This window comes from Hylobates moloch, unplaced genomic scaffold (assembly GCF_009828535.3).
Source record: "Hylobates moloch isolate HMO894 unplaced genomic scaffold, HMol_V3 SCAFFOLD_3, whole genome shotgun sequence".
NCBI classification, from domain to species: domain Eukaryota; kingdom Metazoa; phylum Chordata; class Mammalia; order Primates; family Hylobatidae; genus Hylobates; species Hylobates moloch.
Genome location: NW_026652278.1, coordinates 8,280,872 through 8,298,457, shown reverse-complemented (window position 1 = coordinate 8,298,457; position 17,586 = coordinate 8,280,872). Strand labels below are relative to the sequence as shown.

Sequence of the window (17,586 nt, the reverse complement as noted above, 5' to 3'; positions counted from 1 at the left end):
ATAAATACACAGAAGGATTGTTTACCCCGGACAGGGCAAGGAAGCCCGGTGTGACGACGTAGGCCATTGCCAGCAGCCTCCACCACGAGCACGCAGAGCGGGGATTTCTACGAAAAATTCCTCCTCTTCCCTGTAAAATCCTAAACGTGGGGTCCTCTGCAGCCAACTGCCGCTTGGGCCGCCTCCGGAAAAAGTACCGGGCGGGGGGAGGGGGGACAACCACAAACACTCGCGCGCACACGCTCACTCCGTGTCCGCGACCGTCGTCGCCGGCGGAAAGCGAGCCACGGGAGGGAGTGTGTGCGCGCGTGTGTGTCTCGGCGCGGCCCGCGGTGACCGAGCTGAGCTCTTGGGCCCGCGGCCTCCGAGCCCCAGGGCGCGGCGTGGGCTGCAGGCGACCCACCACGCCGCTGGGCCTCCCGCGGGAGAAAGGCCCAGGCACGCCCCGGCTCCCGCGCGCCTCTGCCCAACTCGCCCGGGGCGCTGGGGGCAGCGCAAGGGAGAGAAAGAAAGGCGCTTCCCCTCGGCCGCGCGGGGCCGTCCGGCGCCGCGGAGAGCTGGGAGGAGGAGGGACCGCGGCGGCCCGGCTGTCCCTGCGCCGCACCGGGTCCCTGCCGCCCGGGGCGCGCCCTAGCCAGCCCCTCCTGCTAAACTTTTTCTTTTTGATTCGCCCCACCCGAAAAGTGCGGCCCGGGCGGGGAAGGTGGGGGAGGCGGGCGGGCCGGGCTCCTGGCGGCGGCGGGCGAGGAGGAAGTGGTGCCCGCGGGAGCGCGGCCGGGCAGAGGAAATGCCCGGCCCGCCCGGCCCCCGCCCGCGCCCGCCGCCCGAGCCGCCCAGGCCCCCCGCCCCGCCGCGACTTTGGCGGGCCGAGCCCCGCGCGGCAGTGGCGGCGGCGGCAGCGGCAGCAGATGTGGCCCGGCTGCCCGGAGGAGCCAACAATGCGGGGCCGGCAAAACAAAAGGGTTCCACTTCGCCTCCTTTCCCGTCTTTCACTTGCGCTCCCGGGGCGCCGCGCGGGATCCCCCGCCGGCAGGGGCAGCGCCCCTGGGGACCGCAAGCCGCTCACGCCCCGACTTCTCCACAGAACCCCTCTTCTCCGCGCCCCCCCCAACCCCCGCCTCGTAGGCGCAAGGCCCGCCGCACCCCGGCGCGCTCGGACTCCTGTTCCCCGGAGATCCGGCCGTATTGTCCCCGCGGCTCGTCGCGCGCTCGGCCTGGGTCGCCGGCGGCCCCCGAGCGCGCACCCACCGGGCTCAGGGAGCAGGAGCCGGGGGCGCCCAGGGAACCGTCGCCGAGACGCTGCCGCCGCCGCCGCCGCTGCCCTCCGGACGCCGCCGCGCTCGGGGTTTCTTTTTTTTTTTTTTTCCCAACCCTGATGGGAAGGAAGGTGACCGCCTACTTCGCATTCATCAACTCTCATCACAACAACAAAAATCCTGGCGCAAACGGCGGCCAGCGGGCGCAATCGGTGGCGGGGGCGGGCGGGGACCCCCGAGCCTGCGTCCATCCCCGGGCGCCGAGGGGGGACACGGGGCCGGGGGCACGGACCAAAGATGTCCTCGGATGCCGGCTCCGTGTCCTTCGCCCTCTTCCTCCTCCTCCTCCTCCCTGAGTGGCGCAGTGAGGCGCGGGCGCGGCGCCCCCAGCCCGCGGCCGCAGGTGAGGCGGGGGCGGCGGCGGCCCCAGCCCTCCCCCGGGGCCCCCCTTACCTCGTCCCGGACGGTCGGCGTCCACGGCGAAAGGCGCCCACCCTGGAGACGGCGGCGGCGGCGGCTCCCGCCCCTCCCACCCCACCCGGCGGCGGTGGCGGTGGCGGCGGCTGTGCGGCCCCCCCTCAGCGCGGCATGGCTCCCGGTTCGGTCCCTCGCTCCTCGGGCCGCCGCCGGCTCCTCTGGGCCGCTCCCGAGCCACCTTAAAATGACACACGCACACAGGGACACACACACAAAAACTTAATCTCTCCAGCTCCCCGCCCCTCCCCCTCCCGCCCTCCCCACCCTCCCTCCGCTCCCCTCCCCTCCCCACCCTACCCCTCCCTTCCCTTCCACCTCCTCCCCTCGCCGCCGAGCCTCTTCCTACTTCCCCACCCACCCCACCCCCTTCCTCCGCCCACCCGGTTCCCAATTCCCCCCGCGTCCCGGCCCCGCGCCCTCCCGCCCGCCGAGAGGGGGCTGCGCTGGGGGTCCCCGGCCCGCGCCCGCCCCGCGCCGCGCTCACCCCCGAGAGGATGCTAATTCCAACTTGGATCGGGGGAGGGAACGTCCTGGATGCCGAGCGCCTCCCGGCTATTTGCTCTTCTTTATTTGTTTTCTCCTCCGGGGAAGGAGGAGGAAAACGGAGAGAAAAGGAAAGGAAAGAAGCGGCGCTGGCCGCAGCTCCCGGTGCCCGCCGGCTGCGCAGGAGCGAGGCGGGAGGCGAGGTGAGGGTCGCCGCTCGCTCACTCCTCGCTCCTTTTTTTGGGGGGGGGGGCAAAGGCGGGGTCTCTCTTTGCAAACCAATGACACAACCCCACATGGGCCGGCCTCGCCCCCTTCAGATACTCCTCACTACAAATCGGCTCTCTCGGGGGATTAGTGGCTCCGCGAAAGTGCACACAGGCGCGGCGGGCGGGAGGGCCAGGGGCCGGGCGCGGCGGGCACTCCCTGGCCCGGCCCCGCCCGGGAGGCCCTCGGGAGGCGCAGGGGCCTTGGTGGCAGGGGCCGGGGTCCTGTCGCGGTGGCTCGGGATCCGCTGCTCCCCTCGCCCTTCATCCTCCTCCGCCCCTTCCACGTGGGGTACCGGGCAGCCGGCCACGTGGGGGAACGTGAGCCCCGGGTGGCCCCGGTCCCGTGGGGCCCCGCCCAGCCAGCGGCGCCGACCAGCCCCCTTCCCGGCCCCCGGGCTCCAACTTCCTCCTGGGCCCCCGCACCGGCCGCTTCTGCCTTCTCAGGCCCGCGGGGTCAGGCGCGGGCCGGCCACAGGGGGCACTTGCGCTCCCCAAATCCAGATCCGGGAGACCGTACCGGAGAGGCGGCGACCGCTATGGGTGCGCAGGGAAGGGGCCCTCTGTGCTGCAAGTTGCAGCAGTGCTGTGCCCTAAAAGAAGCAAAACATTCTTACACATTTAAAAAAAAAAAAAAAAAGAAAGGTTCCCTCTTGCTGCCTGATCTCGCCGGGGCATTTGAGAAGCCCTGTGTTGGGTCGGAGCCCCGGGCCTCGAGGAAGGAGGCGCGCTGTGGCGTGGGGGCCCGCGGCTCGGGGTCCTGGGCTTGCGCGGCGGCCCGGAGCCCACGCCGTCCTGACGTCTCGAGGTTGGAGTCTGCACACCGAGCTTGGGGATCCAGGCCCAGCGGCCGCTCGCGGCCCAACTAGCACCTGAGCTAAATTCCCTGCCTGTGACCCGCGACGTCCGAGCGCCGTCTCCGGAAGGGAGCTGGTGGCCGCGGAGTGTGGGGTCTTCTCCCTGCGCCCCAGGGCCCCCCAAACTCTCTTCTCACTACCCTGAGTTCGGCGTGCGTCCTCCAAGAATCCCTGCGTGGGCTGAACTGAGCCCTTAGGATCGATTTGTTTAAAAACCCTATTGAGATATTAGGAACTGGATTGAGATGTCGAGCAGGAAAGGAGTGGGAGGGGTCTGAGGTCCGGCCTTTGGAGGCCGCAGGGACCGCCATTCCGCGAACCCAGCCGCGCGGTGTGGCCTTCTCCATCCCTGAGTGCCCCGCGCCCTGCAGAGCCGAGGAAACTTACAGCCAGGGCCAGGGGGCCGGAGGAGAGGCCACCGAGCTGCACGACCCTTTTCTGCATCCCAAAGAGCGTTGCTCCAGGCCTCCCAGTCTTTATTAAACATTTCTTAAATCCTACCCCAGCCCGCCGCGGGGCTTGTTTGCCAAAGCGCACCAGGTGCGTTGCGGCCTGAGCGGCCTGCAGTGGAGGGGCCGGGACTATCGATGATTGCTTAATCACTCAACAAGATTTTAAAACGTGATTGAAGACCGCCTACCTGTGAGGGCAGCGCCGACCAGGCCTTTCTTGCCCGCTAGTCCACGTAATGAGGTCGCTAAGAAGCCCGCAGCACGGTTTTTGCGTGGCCTTCATAGGGCCTGGCCAGGCCAGCTGAGGGGCGCGCCGGGCTGCGCTTCCATCGAGGAACCTCCGCACATACAATCACGGTTGTCTTGTCTTGTCTTCTGGCAACCCTGGATCTCCACAAACTGATCTTCAGGGTGCTTCTCTCTTCAGCAGTTTTGCCTCAAGGGCATGGCGCCTCAGCTAGTTTTTGGCTATAAACAAACCGCGGCCACCGCCAGGCCACCAGGTTACCAGTACCTGTTCTTCGGAGTTTCTTAGGCATAAACTTTAAGAACTACAAATAAAGATTATCTGCTTCCTTATTTCACAGAAGTCTTTGGTTCTGAGTGGTCTTCTCTTCTCAGGAAGAAACCACAAAAAGCCTGATTTTCCGTATCACTCCTTCACTTTCACGTGTTCTATAAATTTGAATTCTGACTTAGAAAGTATTACTAATATGTTCTCGGCCGGGCACGGTGGCTCACACCTGTAATCCCAGCACTTTGGGAGGCCAAGGCGGGCAGATCACGAGGTCAGGAGATCAAGACCATCCTGGCCAACATGGTGAATCCCCGTCTCTACTAAAAAAAAAAAAAAAAATACAAAAATTAGCTGGGCCTGGTGGCGCGTGCATGTAATCCCAGCTACTCGGGAGGCTGAGGCAGCAGAATCGCTTGAAGCAGGGAGGTGGAGGTTGCAGTGAGCCGAGATTGCACCACTGCATTCCAGCCTGGGCGACAGAGCGAAACTCCGTCTCAAAAAAAAAAAAAGAGAGAAAGTATCATTATCATTATTATTATTACACTGCATTCCAGCCTGGGCGACAGAGCGAAACTCCGTCTCAAAAAAAAAGAAGAGAAAGTATTATTATTATTATTATTATTATTGAGATGGAGTCTCAGTCTGTCACCAGACTGGAGTGCAGTGGCGCGATCTCCGCTCACTGCAAGCTTCGCCCCCTGAGTTCACGCCATTCTCCTGCCTCCGCCTCCCGAGTAGCTGGGACTACAGGCGCCCACCACCATGCCCGGCTAATTTTTTTTGTATTTTTAGTACAGACGGGGTTTCACCGTGTTAGCCAGGGTGGTCTTGATCTCCTGACCTTGTGATCCGCCTGCCTTGGCCTCCCAAAGTGCTGGGATTACCGGCGTGAGCCACCGCGCCCGGCCGATAAAGTATTATTAATATATTATTTGTTTTGAAAACATTAAAAGCAAGGCATCCTGAGAGCTGAAAATTATTTCTCACTTCATTTTACCTGCATTTTAAAATGTGGAGCTCATTTGCCCCAACATGTGAATTATTTCATACTATATTTTTTAAGATGTTGCAAACAAAAAATCCAATTCAAAAATGGCCAAAGACTCAATAGGCGTTTCTCCAAGGAAGGTAGACAAATGGCCAATGGCCAGTAAACACATGAAAAGACGGTTGGCCTCACTGGTCATTAGAGAAATGCAAATCAAAACCACGATAAGTTACTACTTCATGTCCACTGGGATGGCTTTTATCAACAAAATATAAAAAAAAAAAAGTGTATTGAGGAGGATGTGGAGAAATGGGAACCCTCGGACTGGCACAGTGGCTCATGCCTGTAATCCTAACACTTTGGGAGGCCAAGGTGGGCAGATCACCTGAGGTCAGGAGTTTGAGACCAGCATGGTCAACACGGTGAAACTAAAAATACTAAAAATTAACCAGGCGTGTTGTGCGTGCCTGTATTTCCAGCTACTGGGGAGGCTGAGGTAGGAGAATCGCTTGAACCCGGGAGGCAGAGGTTGCAGTGAGCCAAGATCGCGCCATTGCACTCCAGCCTGGGCAACAAGAGTGAAACTCCATCAAAAAAAAAAAAAAGTAATGAAAAAAAGAGATCCACAGCCCCAGTGTGGAGCGTTGAGTTTGTAAGGCACTTATTTTCTTCCGTCTGGCAGCCTTTAAACAGGATGGCATAATTCCTTCCCTCCTTTATACCTCCTCGGGAGCACTTCTGATGTCTATAGGAACCCAGGGGCTGAAAAAGGCCCGTGGGACCGGCCTGCGGCTGCATCACAGCATGCCTCCCCCTGCTACAATCAAAGACCTCTAACCGAGGTTCTTATTTCTCAGTTTCCTAGCTTTCCTATTTCATTTCCAGGAACCAATGGTTGTAGAAAAAAAAGATAGTGCTCCTAGATAATGGTGGGTTCTTTTATCGTAACTGTTTTGTGCAATAAAATGGACTAGTTGTGTGCACTTGAGTATTTCAAGGGTCTGTGCAGCGAGAGTTACTGGGAGTTGGACTTAACTGTATTGTTACTCACCTATCTCTGTTATTCAGGGTTCAGCTCACTTCAGAACCACAATTATCTGAAGCTCTCAGTTGCTGTCCTCAGTGGATGTGGGAATTTTGCTGCAATGTTTTATAGAATAACAGTGCTCTCTTTGGCTATAATATAATCACTATGTGATTCATAATTAATTCTAATCAGTGAATACATATTGCCTTTATAGATGCCATGGCCCTTTCCAACTATGCATTGAAAATCCTAGGCTCAGCCGGGCAAGGTGGCTCAGGCCTGTAATCCCAGCACTTTGGGAGACCGAGGCAGGCGGATCACGAGGTCAGGAGATCGAGACCATCCTGGCCAACATGGTGAAACCCCATCTCTACTAAAAAAATGCAAAAATTGGCTGGGTGTGGTGGCGCATGCCTGTAATCCCAGCTACTCGGGAGGCTGAGGCAGCAGAATCGCTTGAACCAGGGAGGCGGAGGCTGCAGTGAGACAAGATCGCGCCACTGCACTCCAACCTTGTGACAGAGCAAAACTCTGTGCTCATGCCCGACGTACGCAGTAAGGGGTGCAAATTGGAGTGGTTGAAGCTGTCAGTTTCAGGATTTAATTGGCATTTGGGTTTAAGCCCATCACTTTTATTTTTTGATTAAACACACACACACACACACACACACACACACACACACACACATACTCTGCCTGAGTCCTTTGAAAAACAGTGACTACAGTCCTAGGAAAACAAAAGCAAACATGTTGATCCACATACACAAGCGAATCTGTATTGTAACATCTAGAAGAAATCAGCAAACATACCACGCAACTACTACTCAACAAACATTGAAGGAAGGTCTGCGCCATTCCTGGCCCAGGCTGGACCCTGGGTACAGAGATTAACCCCAGCTGGTCACTATCTCCAAGGAGAGAGCATCCCAGGGAAACTGCATTAGCTCAAGTATTATCTCATTTAAGCTTCATAATACTGTGAGGTAGGGATTAAGATTCCACAGTTATCTGTGGGAAAGGTGAAACTCCCAGAAAGATTAGGTACTGAGCCTGGCTTCCTGGGCATGTGACCCTATGCTCGAAAGGGAGAACTTGGCTCTGCTGTCACCATCTTAAAAATGTTTTATTAAATTTTTAATTTTTTGTAGAGATGAGGTCTTGCTATGTTGCCCAGGCTGCTCTTGAACTCCTGGCCTCAAGTGATCCTCCTACCTCGGCCTCCCAACTTGTTGAGATTGCAGGCGTGAGCCACTGGGCCCGGACTTGACATTTTTGAACAAGGAACTTTGCATCTTCATTTTGCACCGGGCCCCGCAAACTGTATACCTGGTTCTGATTACATTCATTTAGATTAAAAAGGCCCCATCCTTGCACCATAGAATACAAAGTGGTAAAGCCAAGCAGTCTTCATTATCAAACCATGGAGTCACATAGAAACCAACATGAGTGTAAGAAGTCCCCTGGCCTCTCACTAGGCCACCGCTTTGCATGTACAGTGCTGAGTCCACCCATGGAATGTTAATTTTCCTATACTGCAGCAGGGCAGGCCCGTGACATGCAGACCTCAGACACATCAGCAGTGGTAACTAAGGCCGGAGTCATACAGGCTACTGACTCAGTGGGGCCAGTAGTGAGGCCATGATGGGATTACTGCTGAGGATGACCAAGCATGGGACAGAGATGGAATAGCAGCCTCCTGGGAGCTGCTGCACACGGAGGAAAGAGCTCCATTATTATAGGGAATGATTCGGCTCCAACCAGAATTAGCTTTATGGTCAAAAGCTCCTGATATCAGGGTCCACTAGGTACTGAGCGCGTCAGGCTCTACAGAGTGAAGACTTAGATCCAAGGTCATGGCCAGACATCTGAAGTTCATCGCCAGGACTGTGATGGCACAGGAAGGGAACGTGGAAAGCGCACACAGGACCCTGAACAGAATCCTAACTACAGATGGGCTCACTGAGGACATTAGGTGTCGGCAGTATTATGAGAAGCCATGCCACCGGCGGCAGAGGGAAAGCTATGAGAGGTGCTGGCGGATCTATAGTATGGAAATGGCCCTTCTTGATGTGAAAGAATTGAGCAGATCCGTGGCAGGGCTGCTGAGGCCTGCGGATGGGACACCCAGTGTGAAACCCTCATCCAGTTGTGTCTCCATCTCGTTTCTTTGAACAGTCTCATTTCCTATTACCGATCTCTACAATAAACTCAATCACATGTTGGCAAGAAGGCCTCCACATATAGAAACAATCCCGTTGTCAGCAGTGGACCGTCTTTTACTAAGTGAAAGAAGAAACTGAGTCTGAAGTAATGGAAGAGTAGAATGGCGTTTGCCAGGGGCCAGGAGGGGGCAATGAGGAGTTACCGTTTGATAGGTACAGAGTTTCAGTTTGGGAAGATGAAAAAGTTCAGGAGGTGAGGCCCGGTGTGGTGGCTCACGCCTGTTATCCCAGCACTTTGGGAGGTTGAGGTGGGTGGATTGCTTGAGGCCAGGAGTTCCAGACCAGCCTGGCCAAAATGGTGAAACTCCATCTCTACTAAAAATAAAAAAATAAAAAATTATCCGGGAGTGGGGGTGCACACCTGTAGTCTTAGCTGCTTGGGAGACTGAGGCAGGAGAATTGCTTGAACCGGGGAGGTGAAGGTTGCAGTCAGCCAAGATCATGCCCCTGCACTCCAGGCTGGGCAACAGAGTGAGACTCCATCTCAAAAAAAACCCCAAAAAAACAAAAAAACAGGAGATGGATGGTAGATGGTGATGGTGGTTGCACAAATGGTGAATGTCCTTCATGCCACTGAACTGTACACTTAAATGCTTATGATGGTAAAACGATGGTAAATTTTATGTTTACTACTATAAAAAGTTTTTTGAAAGTGAAAAAAAAAAAAAGCTCCTGATATCATCTGCAGTTTTGGCACCTGCAAAATACCCTAATAACAGAGCTGACTTCAGTGAGTCTGTCTTCCCCGGGGAACTCTCTACTTAAAAAAAAAAAAGTGCCCATGCTTTTCCCTGAGTATCTACAATACAGCCCCTGTTTATCTGGTCAGCTGGCCAGGGGAGCCCATGTGAGGGTTGATTACACACCATTCATGGTGCCTTTACTTGCCTCTGGAAAGCACCATTATTTCATGTTGGTTGGAGTGGCCTTTGCATTTCACAGAAGAAGCCACTGAGGCTGTGAGGCTGGCTCACTCCAGCAGGTAGGCTGGAGCCCAGGTTGAAACTGCAGGTCTCTGGGCTTCCCAGATTTTCCCTGGCTCTGCTGTTTTACCTCCTACTGCTATCTGGGCTGTAGACAGGTGCGGGCACCTGGCCCCCTGGCCTGTGCATTTCTGGAATCTGGAGGCTTGTTCTCACATCTAATTTGTGCCAGGAAGAAATAAAGCAGTGGCTGGCCAGTTGACCTGACACACAGGGGCCCTTATTTGTAGATTTTTCAGGGAAGAGCATGGATGGTTTTTGTTTGTTTGTTTGTTTGCTTTTTAAATACAGAGGTCCCCCGGGAGGACAGACTCACTGAAGTCAGGGAATTGACTGTTCATTTCAAGATGAAAGAAAAGGTGATTTGAAGAGTGCAATGCATGCTCACTCACAGGCCCACCATCTATGTGAACCATTTTTTCATATTGGATCACAGGGTCATTAGCTGTCTTTTTTTTCACTGCATATACATAGATAATTTTTTTCCTGAACCATCTAAAAGTAAGTTGCAGACATCTTGGTGTTTCACTCTTTAACACTTCAGCATTTTTATCTCTTAAGAAGAAAGATCTTTTACAAAACTCTAATATCTTTAGCCACAACTATGAAAATTAACAATATATATTAACGCCAGGGCTGTAAATTCAGTAATGTTCAGTGCGTGGTCAGCATACTGCGGCCAACCTGTGGACTATATTTTACAGGTCAACACGACAAGCTGAATTCTAAAACTGAGAGCAAGCTTTTAGAAAAAGCTTTTAGGAGAAACTTTTATAGCAATCTGACAGAGTACTTTTAGATCTGCTAAATCTAATAATAAAAAATCTGGGCTGGCATTTTGTGTATTTTTCCACTTCTTCCTAATAAGTCACTTTTCTTCTGTTTTACAAAAGCATCACTCTGAGACACACTAGAAAACAAAAACAAAAACTGTTCCTTCATTATAGATAGTTTGCAGAGCCACTGGCTAATCCTCAGACCATATTCAAACATCCCCAATTGTCCCAACATGTCTTTTGTAGATTTCTTTCTCAGCCCAGTATCCAATCCAGGTTCACGTGCAGCATTTGGTTTTCACAGGGTCTGCTGGCCTCTCTTAGCAAGCATTGGGCCATCTTCCTGCTTGTCTTTGGAACTTGTGGGTGGGCCCATCTTAGAGCCAAGTAATTCAAGTACCAGGGACCTGGATCAGGGACAGGTCTGCAGTTCTCTGGGACTATAGAAATTACTGTTCTTAAAGCTATAAAAGTGTATGCCCAGCGATCTGACAAATCATTTTCAAATTTCATGTGAATGGTTTCTTGATGAAAGAAAATAATTATAACATATCTGGCATTTTGGCAGAATTATACTGAGTAAGGCAGGGGAACCTGTGCTCATGTGAAGTATCAGCCAAGCCAGAGATTTGTGCGGCTCTGTTGTTAGAGATGGTAATCAGGAAAACCATAACAACGTGTTTGTGCAGCACTCAAGATCTGGCTAAACTTCTTCGCACAAGATTGAAAGTTGTCTGGTTTAGGCTCAAGGTAGTTCTCAGCTATGGAGTGGTAGTCCTAGTGTGGATTTAGGGACTCCTCAGTGAGGAAGTAATATGCATTTGTCTAAATTCATTCCCCCTGAAGCGGACTAATTAGTGTGATTGTTATAAGGCACGGTACAAATAACTACCATTTATTGTCTGTGTAAAGCATTCCACATGATGCTTGGCACATGGAACATGCTTAGAGCAGATGCCCCTGAGCTCGCACCCAGGGCTTCGTGAGTTGCAATCTGTGCAGCTGCACAGGACCCTACACTTAGAAGAGCCCTGTGCTCTTCAGCTCTGCAGCTGACATCTTGAAATTCTTAATAATTTTGCACAAGAGGCCCTGCGTTTTCATTTTGCACTGGGCCCTGAAGATTATGTAGCCAGTCCCACCCCCACCACATCTCTCTGACCCACCTCTGATTTTAGCAGCAGATGTGGTGAATGACAGACTCCCCTCCTACCAACAGCAAACACCTTCAGCACGAGCAGCACAGCTTCCCGCATTCTGCTCCTGAGCCTTCTCCAACACTGCACTGAAGTAGAGTTCCGACATGTGGGGAAATAGGTGGTGGTGGGGAACCCCACAAGCAGATGTCATCGGTTGGGGCAGGAGCTGGTGGGTAAATGCTGTGGGCTCCTGCTCTTTGGAAAGACAGTTCTGGGGTGTATTTTGGACTCTTCTCAGAGCTCCCAGCATAACAAAGCCCTTGATGCCCGCAGTCACCTGCCTATACCTACCACTCCTGCTTCCTGGGATCACCTCCTACATAAACCACCTGCACCCAAGATGTTCCTTGCCTGCTTCTGCTTTGGGGGGATTCCATGCTAAGACAGTCACAGCGGTGGGTGTTCAATGAATATGTGCCGGACAAATCAGTGAGCCTTAGGATACAGTGAGCCTTAGGATCTAGTGAGCCTTAGCTCATAGGATTATTGACAGGAGCCAATGAGATAAATTATGTAAACATCCGGTTCAGAGCCTGGTACATGGCAGGAGCTCAGTATGTGGTTGCCGGTGTTGGTGTAACTTCCCATCTCACCTATCCAGAGTTTTCCCTGCAGCAGAAATGGACATGAAATGCAAGATCAAGTATGACAGGGACAGTGTATTCATTTTCTAGGGCTGACGTAACAAATCACCACAAACTGGGTAATATTGGCCAGGTGTGGTGGCTCATGCCTGTAATCCCAGCACTTTGGGAGGCTGAGGTGGGTGGATCACGAGGTCAGGAGATTGAGACCATCCTGGCCAACATGGTGAAACCCCGTCTCTACTAAAAATACAAAAATTAGCTGGGTGTGGTGGTGTGCTCCCGTAGTCCCAGCTACTCAGGAGGCTGAGGCAGGAGAATCCCTTGAACCCAGGAGGCGGAGGCTGTAGTAAGTAGAGATCGCACCACTGCCCTCCAGCCTGGGCGACAGAGCGAGACTCTGTCACAAAAAAAAAAGACAGAAATGTATTCTCTCTGGAGAGAATTCTGGAGCCAGAAATCTGAAATCAAGGTGTCAGCAGGGCCGTGCTCTCTTGAAAAGCTTCAGCAGGGAGGCCCCTCTCTGGCCTCTACCAAACTTCTGATGGTGGCCGCCCATCCTGGTTATTCCCAGTCTCTCCTTTGTCCTCGGGTGACTTTCTCCCTTTGTGTCTGTGTCTGCATCTGTTTTCTCCCCTTGGAAGGATATCAGTCACTGGACATCTTAACTTGATGACATCTGCAAAGACCCTATTTCCAAATAAGGTCACATTCACAGGTACCAGGGATTAGGACTTGACATATGATTTGGGAGAACACAATTTTACCCACTGCAGATGGAAAGTGGAATTTATTTAAAATAAAATGCGTAACAACCAGGGCTTGATTTTCCTTGGATAAACTGGCAGAATGAGCAAAGGATAATTTGTACCTCTGGGATCAGTTCACATGTCACCCTAAATGGCATTTACACTATTATGTCATTATAAAGAACATCTTGGGTGGATTGCAGCCATGTTTTGACATAGCTGTTTGTAAGTGTGCTGAGAATTTAACCTCTGATATAGGCCATAATCCCAACTGGGCTTTTCCCACAGAGTTATTTATAAATAGCCTCAGATGTTAATTATTAATACATATAAAATATTTATTAAGCACTTAATTTATGCCAGTCTCCTATGCCAGGCACTAGAGAAACAAAGAAGAATCAGGCACAGGCTTTGCCCTCAAAGAGCTCCTGGTCCGCCAGGCAATGGTATCTAAGTTTTACAAATTCACTCAAGAGCATTTACTGAATGGCCACTGCACGCATAGCACGAACCAGCTTCTGAAGTCATTGCTCCTCCTGTGTCTGCAATCCAATGGGGCTGCCCAGGGAACTTTCTAGGCAAAATATAAACATGAGTGCCACTGCTGAGAAGCTCTGTTGTGTGTTCAGACTGGAAGCTGGGTTCTTTTCTTGACTCTGCCTTTTTTCTGACCATGTGGTTTGGGATAGGTCACACCCCTCTGTGGGCCTCCTTCTCTTCCTCTAAAAATGAGCAAATAAAATGAGATCACGCCAAAGGGCTTCTCAATTCTTACAACATCGTCACAGTCAACGTAGCCCTTTGGTAAGCACCATGCACCGGGAACTGCTCCAGCCCTTGCCACGGATAATTTCAATTCATCTTCACAACAATCATATGAGGTATGCATTTTAATAATTCTGCCCCCGCTTTCTTTTTGAGATGGAGTCTTGCTCTGTTGCCCAGGCTGGAGTGCAATGGCAGGATCTTAGCTCACTGCAACCTCTGCCTCCCATGTTCAAGCAATTCGCCTGCCTCAGCCTCCCGAGTAGCTGGGATTACAGGTGCCTGCCACCACACCCGGCTAACTTTTTTATTTTTAGTAGAGACGGGGTTTCACCATGTTGGCCAGACTGGTCTCGAACTCCTGACCTCAGGTGATCCACCCGCCTTGACCTCCCAAAGTGCTGGGATTACAGGCGTGAGCCACTGTGCCTGGCAATATTTTTTTTTTTTTTGAGACGGAGCCTCGCTCTGTCTCCCAGGCTGGAGTGCAGTGGCACGATCTCAGCTCACTGCAACCTCTGCCTCCTGGGTTCCAGCAATTCTCCTGCCTCGGCCTCCCGAGTAGCTGGGACTACAGGTGCCCACCACCACACTCGGCTAATTTTTGTATTTTTTAGTAGAGACAGGGTTTCACCATATTGGCCAGGCTGGTGTCAAACTCTTGACCTCCTGATCTGCCCTCCTCGGCCTCACAGGTGTCAGCCACCGTGCTTGGCATTATTATTATTATTTTTTAGGAGGCAAGGTCTTGCTCTGTTGCCCGGGCTCTGTTACCTCAAACTTCTGGACACAAGAGATCCTCTGCCTCAGCCTCCCAAGTAGACGGGACAATAGGTGTGTGCCACCACTCCTGGCTAATTAAAAAAAGATTTTTTTTTTGGACAGGCATTGTGGCTCATGCCTGTAATCCCAGTACTTTGGGAGGCCAAGGTGGGGGGATTGCTTGAGCCCAGGAGTTCAGGACCAGCCTGGGCAACATAGAAAGACCTCATCTCTATATTTTAAAAAACATAAGCAGAAACAAACTAAAATTAAAAAAAAATTTTTTTTAAGGGAGTCAGGGTCTTGCTATGTTGACCAGGTTAGCCTTGAACTCCTGGGCTCAAGCAGGCCTCCCAGTTTAGCTTCCCAAAGTGCTGGGATTATAGGCGTGAGTCATTGTGCCCGGCCTCAAGAGAACTTTTAAAGAGAGCAGCAATCCACCAGGTGAGTATAGGGAGGGAAGCTTTATAATCCTGAGCTGGCAGAGAATAGCAGCGCATTCTTTGCCCAATTTCCTTTTGCTGTCCCACAGCATAACTGAAACATGTTCAACACAGAGCATGCCTCCTCCTTCAGCAGCGGGTCTCCTCCTGAGCTTCCTTTTACCTAATGGACACCATGGCTCTGCTTCCACGCAGATTTCCCTCTCCGTGCTGATTGGTAGGAAGCACATACCTCAAATCTGAACTCGCTCTAGCAGCTACAGAATACCTCACAGAACACATTTTACATGCTGTCACTAACCCCCGGCTTTACGGCACTTACACATTCTTATTTTCCATTTACTCTGATGTGCCAGACGTCTTCATTTGTCCTCCAGATCTACCCTACATCCTTTCCCACTCTACTCTCTGTCCTGGAAGGCTGAACTGTGTGGACAACACCAACCGCTCACCCACTGGCTTTCAGCTGGGTCTGGTCAATGGGGAACCACAGTGGATTAGAGGGAAGCAGGAAGCGGAGGTCAGTGTTTTGATTTCCCTGTCTCCCCGCCTTCTCTCCCTCCTCCCACCATCCCCACCAGGTTGCCTGGGGCTGCCTGTGTCTTTCCACCAAAGGTCATGCTTCCCCCTGCCCCCCTCTTTTTTTATGAAAAAGGATATTGAGACCAGCCTGGCCAACATGGCAAAACCCCCTCTGTACTAAAAATACAAAAATTAGCCAGGCATGGTGGTGGGTGCCTGTAATCACAGCTACTTGGGAGGCTGAGGCGGAGAATTGCTTGAACCCAGGAGGTGGAGGTTGCAATGAGCCAAGATCACACCACTACACTCCAGCCTGGGTTATAGGGTGAGATCTTGTCTCAAAACAAAAAACCAGAAAAACAACAAAATGAAACAACAAGAGAGAGAGATGGGGTCTCTCTCTGTTGCCCAGGCTGGAACACAGTGGCAATATTCACAGGTGCAATCATAGCTCACTCTAGCCTCAAATTCCTGGACTCAAGCAATCCTCCTGCCTCAGCCTCCTGAGTAGCCGAGATGACGGGAACATGCCACAACGCTGGGCTGTGGTTCACATACATTTTCATGATGAGTGAGGGCAGAAATAATTACATGATTGGTTTGCTGATAACATGGCATTTGGGCTGTGGCTCTTTCTTATGGCTCTTGCCTTTTACCAAGTCGTTAGATGGTTTGAAGAATCCCAGGGGATCTTGTGGGCTCTAAACCTGCTGCTTCTGGAAATACCTGTCAGGGCAGTCTGGTCCTCAGCTACATTTTGAAAGTGGCTGCATTCACTTCATCCATGAAGTGAACATGGAGGAAATGCCTAGTGAATTGCTGGACTGAAAAGCGGTCATAACTTTTCAGCTCACATGAACACACACTTGGGAAATGTGTGAAACCCTAATTTTAAAAAGAGGCTCCTTGGGAGAAACATTAGTAGCTGACACAGAGCCATTTTCTGGCTTTCACCTTGTCACCACTGGTGGCTGGGAACAGACTGTCCAGCCTCTGCCTACTCATGAGGATTCTCAAAAGAGTTTTCAATAAATTCCATTTGTTAACAAAGAATCGCGCTACTAAAAAAAAAAAAAAAAAAAAGAATAACATTTGCAAATAACCTCCCATTACTTAAGGCTTTGATTTTTACTGTATTATGGAAGAATTGGCAAGAACAGCAGTATAAGACAATGGACCCCATAGTAGAGACCCATGAATAACAAGGCAAGGTTTTCTTAAGCCTGTCACTCAAACCCAAGGGCTTCTTTCTGGAGCAATCTTTGATGTGAATGCTCAAAATGCCCCAAATTCAACGGCCATTTAAATCTTAATGATAAAACTCAGGAGCAATACAAGTGTTTAAAACAGGAAAGGGATACTGAAAGCTCTCCAAAACAAAGACTAGGATTCCCGTGTCACTGGTCACAGAAGAAAATTGAGGTCAGCAACGTCCGGCTCAGAGACATTTTCTCTTCAAAGATAGTGTTCAGCTGCTACTGTCACAAGGCAAATGTGAACAGCTCGCTTAATATTTTGTCTACATTATTTGCAGAAAGTTAAAAACTTGACGGACACATGATGTTGACTAGAAGCAAGGAGAACTGTCCTCACATTCTTGGTGGGAATTTCAACTGGCCCAATATTTCTGGAGGAAGTTTTGGCAATATGTGTTAAAAGTCTCAAAAATGGCCAAGGAGCATCTGAAAAGATGCTCAACATGACTGACAATTAGAGAAATGGAAATTAAATCACAATAAGATATCACATCACACCCATTAGCAAGGCTGCTGTCAAAAGAACAGAAAACAAGTATTGCTGAGGAATGCAGAGAAATTGGAGCCCTTATGCGCCGTTGGTGAGAATGTAAGATGGAGCAGCTGCTATGGAACCAGTACGGAGGTTCCTCAAAAAGTTAAAAACAGAACTACCTTATGATCCGGCAATCTTGCTTCTGGGCGTATATCTGCAATAATTCAAAGCAGAATCTCAAAGAGATATTTGCACATCCATGTTCACTGCAGCATTATTCACAATAGCCAAGAGGTGGAAACAACCTTAACGTCCACTGACAAATGAATAAAGAAAACGTGGTATATACATACAATGGAATAGTATGCAGCTTTAAAAAGAAGGAAATTGTATCATTTGCAACAACATGGATGGACCTGGAAGACATTATGCTAAGTGAAATAAGTCAGCCACAGAAGGACAAATACTGCATGATTCCACTTACATAAGGTATCTAAAATAGTTGAACTGATATAAGCAGAAAATAG

The 17,586-nt window shown here is 51.4% G+C and overlaps 1 protein-coding gene and 1 pseudogene across 8 annotated transcripts in view; one reads left to right on the top strand and one right to left on the bottom strand.

Moving 5' to 3' along the window:
• CTBP2 (C-terminal binding protein 2) overlaps positions 1-2,593 on the bottom strand; it is a 177,594-nt gene extending 175,001 nt beyond the window's left edge. For 3 of the 8 annotated variants that reach the window (XM_032175569.2, XM_032175526.2, XM_032175576.2), the window contains exon 1: positions 1,710-1,911. The gene's annotated coding sequence lies outside the window, so the exon portion shown is untranslated. Of the gene's footprint in view, positions 1-25; positions 669-1,248; positions 1,351-1,709; positions 1,956-2,217 lie in introns of those variants that run through there. The other 5 variants (XM_058435907.1, XM_032175519.2, XM_032175533.2 and 2 more) reach the window with 4 other exon arrangements.
• Positions 2,594-8,176: 5,583 nt separating this feature from the next.
• LOC116478353 (small ribosomal subunit protein bS21m-like) lies at positions 8,177-8,429 on the top strand (annotated as a pseudogene).
• The last annotated feature ends 9,157 nt before the right edge of the window (positions 8,430-17,586 follow it).